Consider the following 10,330-nt stretch of genomic DNA (forward strand, 5'->3'; position numbering starts at 1 on the left):
GTGCTGAAAGGAGGTGGGCTGCTGCTTCCTCCACACAAATTCAACTTGTTACTTATTGTTTTCCATATTCACACTCGTCCTGTTATTATCTCTGTCACAGAGAAAGGAATATTTACTAAAAAACTGGTTAAATTACCTTTTGAATCGACCTGAAATGGAAAAGTAAAGGGTATATTTTACTTTAGAAAACAAATCGGTCTCTCAGCCTGTGAAAATCTGTCCATATCTTGTATAATTGGACAAGATGATAACACAGAACAAAGCCTGGCAAGATTTACCAACTTTAAATCGATTGTTCAATAGTAATCAGAAGGATTTGTTTGAAGGAATGAAAAATTACATCTGTGGCTGTCTTTCACAGGGAGGCACTTAAAGGTAGGGTAAGTGATTTTCTTTGGTTAAAATAAGTGTTAAATAGCTCTATATTCTGATAGTACTCATTGCTATAGAGTGTTTGTTCAGTAAAAGGAGTCTCCTTGTCTCTCCAGCTCTTTATAAAACAGAAAATGCATTTTCGTTTCAGTTTCAGTTTCATTTCCAATTTTATCCGATCAGAATAGAGAACTCAATCATGATATAGATTAAACAAGTGAAATTGGAAGTGATGACACAAAGAAATGAGCAAGCAAAATTGGAACTGGAACACTATAAAAATGAAGCTTAAAAATGGGTACTTTCTCCTGATTGGCTGAGATTTTGACACCTACCGGAAAATGTATTTTCTGTTTATTAAAGAGCTGGAGAGACAGGGAGACTCCTGTTACTGAACAAACACTCTATAGCAATGATTAGTATCAGAATAAAGTGCTTTAACCTTTTAACAAAATACTTTTTGTTTTAACCCAAAAATATCACTTACCCTACCTTTAACCAGTTTCATCCTGTCCCTATTTTGCGCTTGTCATAGCAGTCACAGGTGAAAATAAAAACATAAAAATAATTATTTATAAGTTGTTTCTTTTTTTGTGCAGATTTATCCGCTCATGACGTTGACAACAATGTGATGTAAACACGTTGGATGCTTGTAGATTGGATATACTGTACTGTATATGAACAAGAATTGGCTTAAGGGTAACTGGGGTCTATTCCACGAAAGCAGAATTAAATTATCCTGGTTTGAAAGGCAAATCCAGGTTTGACAAGCCTGCGCTGTTCAGCCTGGTTTATTCAGTTCCACGAACGCCAAGCCGGGCTGAGAAGGAGAGGTTTGTCGAGCCAGGATCGTTAAACCAGGCTGAATGTGAGTTCACATATTCCTATAAAAGACCATGAAAGTCGATAGCAGAATCCTTGAACTTGACCAATCATGGAGCCCAAAACCAGAGCGGCGTTCTTCTCTGTGGCTGAACAGCAGCACTGCAGCAGCTCATGAAATCATACAAGGAAGTAAAATGTATAATAAGCAAGAGAGGAAACACAGCCGCAATAACTATAGATCCAGGGAGAAAGCGTGGCAAAGTATTGCAGACAAATTAAATGCACAAGTTGTCCAAAAATATGCAATTAATTTATATACAAATCCATAAATATATAATTCAGTTAGGCTTAAACATAAGGAGTTTAAGTGAATGTTGGAATTATAATTACACACTTTGAATAATTTTCTAATTTCTAATTTCTAAAATCGATGATCTACAAGTGAAAAGCTTGCCTTTTGGCGGCCGGGGGTCCCCGGTCCACGGGGGTCAACGGGGGGCGGGGGTCCGGGAGTACCCGGCCCCCCGTGTACTCCCAGACCCCCGTTGACCCCCAACAGAGGTCCGGGGTATACGGGGGTCCGGGGGTCCACGGGGGTCCGGAGGTACACAGGGGGCCGGGGTACAAGGGGGTCCGGGGGTCCACGGGGGCGGGGGTACACGGGGGCGGGGGTCCATGGGGGGCCGGGGACCCCCGGCCGCCATAAGACAAAAACATTTCGGGCTTGTAGATCTTCGATTTTCGCATAAGAATTGAATAAGTGTGGAAAAACTCATTGGTTTATGATTGGAGTCATTGGACTAACAGCTATTTCACAAAACTTGAAGAACAAGGCACTGGATTAATAAAGCTTGGCTGTTAGCCTGGTCCGGACCAGGCTAACTTCACAGCTAAATTGCCATGGTAACTAAGGCAGGATTGCTTCAATTTTCTTTTGTGAAACAGGATCATGGATAAACATATCCAGGTTTACTGGCTAAGTTAATCTGCCGAGCTAACTCAGCTTTCGTGAAACCGATTCATGGATAATTTAAGCCAGGATAGCCGATTAAACCCGGTTTATCCCTAATCCAGGTTTCGTGGAATAGACCCCTGTTTAAATCAACAGTGTTTTGACACTGAGGAAAGTATGAATGCTTTCTGTAAAAATAAATAAATAAAGGAAAAAATATAGCTGCAAGCAGCAATAAACGGGTCCGAGGCATGAGAGGCAAAAAGCGATATGCAACAATAGCACAATAAGACGTACAAACAGAATAGATTGAACTTGAGACAAAGCAGCCCATGCAACTAACAATGAAATGAGCATTCTCAACAGCTGAGCAAAGTGCTGAGGGATTGTGGCTAGCAATCCAGGGTTAAGAACATTACTCATGGACACTTCAACCCATGGCCATAGACAGGAATCGAATCCTCAACCTTCGGACTCACAGGCTGTCACATTAGTGATTGAGCTAAGGCTTCATCCAGCCTGACGGTGTCTGTTGAAGATCATAGGCTCTTGCCTTCTGCCATGAACCGAGCCCCTGTTTCATTAAAACTAAGATCAGTGGTTCACAAAGCATTTATCAATAGAGAAATGTGATGTCTCCTCTGTACCAAAACTAGTGAAAGTAGCCGATCTACAAACTCAGAAAGCGTTGCTAAAAAGGTTGTGAGATTGCAGAGGCCTCGAACCCTCAAATTTAGCGATAAGCGCGAGAGAGAGAGAGAGAGACACAGACAGACAGACAAAGTGATAGAGACAGACAGACAGACAGACAAAGTGATAGAGAAAGACAGATAGACAAACAGACAGACAGACAGAGTGATAAAGAAAGACAGACAGACAGACAAAGTGATAGAGAAAGACAGACAGAGAGAGAGACAGACAAAGTGATAGAGAAAGATAGACAGCCAAAGTGATATAAAAAAATAAAAAAAAAACATTGTTTGGGGGTACAAAATCATGGGATAAAAAAATAAAAAAATAAAATACCCAGGAGGACCCCCCCCCCCCCCTTGGGGGACCTACAGACACGGCGAAGGAAAACTGTAAAGCCACAGCCACGCATGCAAGCTGTTGCACATGAACTCTGCAGCCGCACTGAGGCGCTCCAACACAAACACTCTGACATTAAGCTTCACACAACAAACATCAGCACCACACACAACATTCACCACACTAACGTTCATTGTAGACAAAGTGATTGCACAGCCGCTTACAGCCATGACAACCACGTTAGCGTTAGCTACATGCTAACGTTGAAAGTGCGTTAGCGTTAGCCGCATGCTAAAGGCTCATGTTAAGCATCCTTGGGAAGTAAGCAGTGAAATACAACGATCGCTATCACAGTAGTGGACATAAACATGCGTTACATTAGTAGGAGGCTGCAGTGACCTCAAAGTGTTGACAATATGAATGACAGGGCGATTTATTAGAGACATGACGGTGATTGTGCTATCCAGCTGGGCTCGGTGCGTCCGACTGTAATGGCGGCAGCGAGCTATGTGAGGCAGTACTTGATGCTGCTGTCTGGAGACTGCCCTAAGCATGACACGACCAATGAGAGATAGCGCTTAGGTTGTTGCTAAGATACGGTGTATGGCACAAAGCGTCTCTGCCCCATAGCTTGTAGATCTCGCACACATGATTGGCGTAGCCTGCTTTGCCAGGTCTGCCTTTTGTATAAGCGATTTTGGGCGTATTTGGGCGTGCTTTTGGGGCTCGTTTGCATAGACCACGGCAGCGCTTGTTTCTCGCCCGTTTCACGGATGTGGCAAGGAAGGTGTTGGGTTGCGCTGCGCTGTGGGGTAGTTGGGGTTGCTCGTGCACGCGCATCCAGGCAGACACACACACAACCACAATCCACAATTGTCAGCCAAATTGTCAGTGGCGCATGCGCAGGTTTGCGGATTGTAAGAAAGGATAGCTTCGTCCAGGCTGATGTTGTCTGTTGAAGATCATAAACTCTTGCCTTCTGTCATGAACCAAACCCCTGTTTCACTCACACTAAGATCACTCGTTCACAAACCATTTACCAATAGAGAAATTGTATGTCTCCTCGGAACCGAAACTAGTGAAAGTAGCCGATCTATAAGCTCAGAAACACGTTGCTATCTGAAAAGTTGTGTGATTGTAGATCGGCTATTTTCACAATGAAGTATGTCATACATTGTAAAAACATACTCTCAAATAAGCATTTCATGTTATCTTTAACAATTGCACATGTATTAATTGATGCAGTCATGTTTGTGCGATGCAATTGAAAAGTAGCCTGCCCGCAGTGAGGTTTGAACTGCCGACCTTGGGGTTGTAAGGCAGATGCTGTAGCTAGAAGCCATTGGATCAACAGACCTGATGTTGTAAAAAAAGGAGGTCACACAGATGACACAGCTTCACGCAAATTGCTCCGAAATTTTGGGTTTTTCAAAACTGCTCAATATGACGGGAAATCTAAGGGCGGAGCTTACTGGTCAAAGTGATAGATGTGTTCCTCATGAGTCAAGGCACATGTGTAAGCAAGTTGCATGGCTTTCGGCCAAACGAGGCATGACTTAGGCCTGTTTAAAGATGGCATTTTCAAAAAATTGCTATAGCACCCCCCTTTGGCCAATTGGAGTAAGATTGGTTTCAGTGATATTTGGAATGACCCTCTACATTACTGTAAAGTTTCAAGCAAATGTGAGTCTGCATGTATGTGTTAGCGGCAGATGAATAATAATCATAAAACTGCAATATTCATTGGCTCATAAAAGCTTAATGTTTTCATTTATGAAGAATCCGCCACTAACCTTTTGTCGACATAGGTCCAAAGTACATGTATAGAAAGTTTCGTGCAGATTGCTCAAAAATCCCCGGAGTATAGTTTTTTCGCTGCTTTTCATATAATTCAAAATGGTGGGAGATCTAAAGGTCAGTGGTCAAAAGTCAGAGTGTGAAAGTTGTTCGGTATGAGGAGACGCATGTGTGTATCGAATTGAGTGCTACAGCGCCACCCTTTGGCCAATGGTTGTGAGTTTCGTGTCTTGGCCGAGATGCATAGCCCTCTACCATATTGCCGAGTTTCGTAAAAAGCGTATGCACGGTTAGACCGTGACAGAAAAAACGGCGGAAGAATAATGAAAGCCAACAGTTTCAAAGAGGTTTCGAGCCTGATAGGCCTCGAACCCTCAATAATGCCCTGTCAGTTTACTTATTCTGTAATTTCTGCTTTATTGCGCCTATAGAAGAAATCAAGTAGGAAAGTCTGCAAACAGAGAATGATGTTAAGCACAGATCAAGACTCACTCATCACGTCATAAATTATTAGCATTCACCTTAGCTCACTGAGCTGCCAAGATAATCAATACTTTGTCACTTTAATTGTCTCAATACGGATAGGGAATAGAACTGATTCATTCATTCAGACTCATTTGTCAAAGTGTCTAAAAAGTTTTTCTTGTGGAATCTCCTCAACAGTGAAGTATGATATAAGTTTTCTCTTCTCTGTTGGGAGAAAACTGAAAAAGTGATTGATGTGACAGTCATCAACCTTCACGGTCCCCATTCATTTTGTCCAAGGCCAGTGAAGGTGCATCGAGGACAAAGAAAATAGGAGTCCAGGGAATTACTGTATCATACTGTGCTTCCAGATTTCAATTCAAAGCCAATTCCAACCTATCATCTGTTGCACATGCATGTTTATGGGACCCAGAATATACAGTATGTACAGTGTGGACTGACAGACAGACAGACAAGAATATGTCATCGCTGTCAGGCATAAATGGCATAAAATGCACAAAAACGCAGCAATATATTCAGAATAGCTGACATCCTCTTGGGTGGGGGAGTAGTTTTCACAGTGGACCCTTGAATGAGCTGGATCCCTGAATCAGCCTGTCAGACCCGGACCCAAATGCCAGGGGGCCCTCTAGAAAATTGGACCAACAGAGACCTTTAATTTCAACCAAAAAGACCCCACATACAGTACAGAGGCACATTTTATGAACAGTAGGCAAGTCCTGTACTTGGAGCCCAGAGCTATAAGGGGCCCCCGAGGGCTCATTCAAGTTGGTCAGAAGGGCCCAATGGAATTTTCTGCTTGGCGTCTCAAGAATAGTCTCTGCTCACAAAAGGCTTTGCTGTCCTTTCTGGTTGCCCAAGGTCCCTGGACCTTCTATATACTTTAGATTAGAATAACTGGTTACACATGGCTGGTCACTATATTATGGTCTGAATGATGTACATACAGTATGTCTCAGGCTATAAAGCACCTGCTAGCTCATGTCATTATACTGTTACAGAGATCCTATAGATATAATAAATGTAGATATTGCATTTACCGTTGCTGTTCATTGGAGCGATGTGTCAGCACAGCTGCCATATTGGTTTGATATGATTAGGATATAGCATACTTAGTTAAAAAAAATCATACCAAAATACTTCATCTTAGTAGAAGTAGTTTAATGGTAATAAAACAAACAAACAAATAAAAAATGTTCTGCAGGTACTTGTATACAGCCCCAAACTGCATATAATAATAATAATAATAATAAACTTTATTTGTATAGCACCTTTCATGACATGAAATGCAGCTCAAAGTGCTTTACAGAGCAAGGATACAATTACAGTTAGAACCAATTTAACAATAAAGCAAACAAAAATAAAATAAAATAAAATAAAAGCAGTAAAATGCAGTAAAATGCAGTGGCCCTCGCCACTACACAACTACAACACAAATGGATATAACTTAAATGTAGTGACCACTGTCCTCTACAACACAGCTAAAGAAATATCCACACTTCACACAATTGCCAATATTACATGTGTACCTTGTGTACCTTAGTAATATATCTTCACACAATTGTCAATATTACACCTTAGTAATATATTTTCACTTAGTAATATTACACCTTAGTAATATATTTTCACCATGTTTACCACGTGTGGACTAGCCCAGGGGATCTGCTAACTTATCACATATGACTCTTAGGTTGTGAGCTCAGGTCAGATAGGGCCAGTAGGTACTAGCTGGATGACCCCATTCGTTTCCATTAGCGTTATACACTACAAAATGCTAACACGCTTCCAGTGGACATTTCTCAGTAACCGTAGTGCTGATTTAAAAGCGGTTTTCAACAAGAAACATTTTTACAATGTTTTCATGTGATGTGGTGCAGTCCTACCCCTCATTGACATATTTCATATTTGGGATCCTTTTCTAAAATGCGCTTTCTGTCACTCCCCAGGGACACACGTGAGATGCACGGCATGTGTGTCCTTGTGCACGTTGGAAAAGATGTGATACTGGACCTGATTAGCTCAATAGTGGGAAAAATAAGTCAAATAATTCACTAATTAAGGAATGCACTGTTTTGCGCATTTCCTGCTACTGTTTTTCTCATAGACGCCTCCTCCGACTCTGGGGCGTCTGTATCTACGGGTGCCATAACTGCCTATCAAAGTGACTACTGGCCAATCACAGCGCGTATTTTCCGGGACTTGGCAGAATCTAGTTGTATAAAAATATAACTGATTATATTAGCAACTAGTTAGTTGGAACTTGTCGAACTCACCTTTCGGATTTCTGAACTAAATCGGATTTTACTGCAGTCTAAACAGGGCCCCAGACCAAAGACGTGGTCAGTTTGTGTGCAGCTTGGGATGAGATTGGTTCAGAACGAAGATGTATTCAACAGCCTTCATCATGTTATGTTTTTGTCATTACTTAGTTGTGTCTTAAATTTACAAAGTGAGGCTTCACCACATCATCACCAAACTATAAATTACAGAGTGGCAACACGGCAAAAGTTTTGCTAAATAGTTATCTTCCAGGGATTTTTTTTATTTTACTTTATTTATTTGTTTGTTTACTTATATATTATAATGCTCTGCGACTTTGATGTTATAATTGCTTTCAACTGTCTTGGAGTCGTATGTGTTCTGTTTCAGTGCCATTAAAATATAGAACACAGGCTCATTTGTATTTGCTGTTTTTGTAAAAAGAAACAAAAAATAAAACTCAGGATGGTCAATTATTTCAGTCTTTCAAAGTTGATAACAAATAGAAATGTTTTGGTCCAAAGATGAAATAATAAATATAAAATTCATTGTTGTTTATTTATTTAATTGTGGTATTTATTATTTTATGTTTGGACCTAAAAACATCCATAGATTACCTGAATAGCATGATGAGGATGTTGGATATAGACAGAAAAGGCAATTCTGCAATGTGGCCTGCATATTTCATGTAGGCTATATTATTATCTATTTCAGTGACTGGAGACAGAAATGTTTTCTGACCATTACTGTTACTTGGATTAGATAAGGGTATTCTGGTTTGAAAATATGCATTTTAGATACCAAGTATACTTGATCCATAACTCCATGTCTGACATTTGTTACAAAGAAAATTGGTTGAAAACTCAGGGAGTTGTGATGATTTTAATAGTGGAGAGACCGTCTGCTTCAATGGACATGCAAGCATTAGAAGGCTGGCTGCCTTCCCGAATATGGTGGCCGCGGATATAGGTCGCTCCAATGAACTGCAGCAGCCAATGAGGTATCTAGCTTTGTATATCTATGTTTTTTCTGGGTGGGGCTAAACACCTCACCTGATGAGCGTCGACGATGACATGCTCAGGTGAGTTTCAGTGATGTCATCAGAGTCACTGAATAACTACACCAGTCTTTTGCCAAGGTACACCAGTCTTCTGATGCTACACCCGAGAGTGCATCGCCATCTTTTGGCTAAAATAATTATTCACTGCCTTTAGTGGACACCCCCCACAGTCATTAGCAGAAAAACTACAGCCTATATTTCATGACTTTGAAACCAATTTGTATATACTTAACAACTGTTTTTCAATGATTATAATTTGGCTGGGTGGTTTATAACATATTATTCTGTGGTCCGACACAAATTTAATACATAATACTGCTTATAGGCCTACTCATACTGGGTTAAGGTACTTCCTGTTTACGGGACCTTTAAGTCACGAAACCACCTCAACGGTGTATCACAGCTTTTCCATCATGGGACATGACAGGACACACATGCATGGGGAATGACAGAAACGATTTTGAAAGGGAGCTTGAATATGAAATGTGTCAATCAAAGGGGTGGGGCTGCACCACACCACATATAAACATTGTAATGTTTCTTGTATAATAACTGAAAACTGTTTTTAAATCACCACTACGGTTACTGAGAAATGTCCAGCTGCTTGATTCTCATGTCCTTTTTTTCTGTCAGCATTTTGTGCAAAGTTAATGGAAACTACTGGGGTCAGCTAGCCAGTAGGCTACCTTCACTATCTGACAAGATGGGATGTGCAAAATTAACCCAAATCTAAATAATAGCTATTACGCAGCAATTCGACTTCCACATGAAGCCACCCCATTATCTTCCTTGTTTTTTATTATTTTCTTCAATACACTGTAGCGCAGCATGTGGTATTTTTGATGAGATAGCAGGCTATTATATAACAGGTTATATTTACGGTATGGCACTGTAATTGTATTACACCACCATACTGTATTAAATAGAGGTTTTAGTGTTGAGTTTAATGTCTCCCTTTTTGAAGCAAGGGTTTAACATGTCTTTAGAGAGAGTGCTTCAAGAGATCAAATGATTATCCTTGGCGCCAGACACCTGATAGGATCGGCCAAGTAGCCTACTGGTCCGTTCCCTCTATAAGGTAAGCTTTCAAACACTTACTCGACCTTATTCATCATCTCACCCTCCAATCAATTTACAACATCACATGCCTGTCTCCTGGGTATTAGTGCAGCGGCTTAGCAATAAAATCGTGCACTTTTTGTAGTTGACGCATGAAACTTTCAGCATACAGTAGTTAGTAAATACCATAACATACATTTTCAGAAGGGGAGGGAAGTCAGATTTGACCTCTGAGAGGTCAAATACAAGATAATAATAATAATAATAATAATACATTTTATTTGTATAGCACCTTTCATGACATGAATTGCAGCTCAAAGTGCTTTACAGAGCAAGAATACAGATGGCCAAACACATATAATTTTGGAACTAAATACTGCAGAAAAACATTTAAGGCGTTCTTTCCAACTAAGTTGGGATTCATTTAGCTCCCATTCATTTGATGATACTTTGGAGATTGCCAGAACCCAAGGACACCCATTAAATCAAGG

Source organism: Gymnoscopelus braueri (assembly GCF_963280865.1).
Source record: "Gymnoscopelus braueri genome assembly, chromosome: 8".
NCBI classification, from domain to species: domain Eukaryota; kingdom Metazoa; phylum Chordata; class Actinopteri; order Myctophiformes; family Myctophidae; genus Gymnoscopelus; species Gymnoscopelus braueri.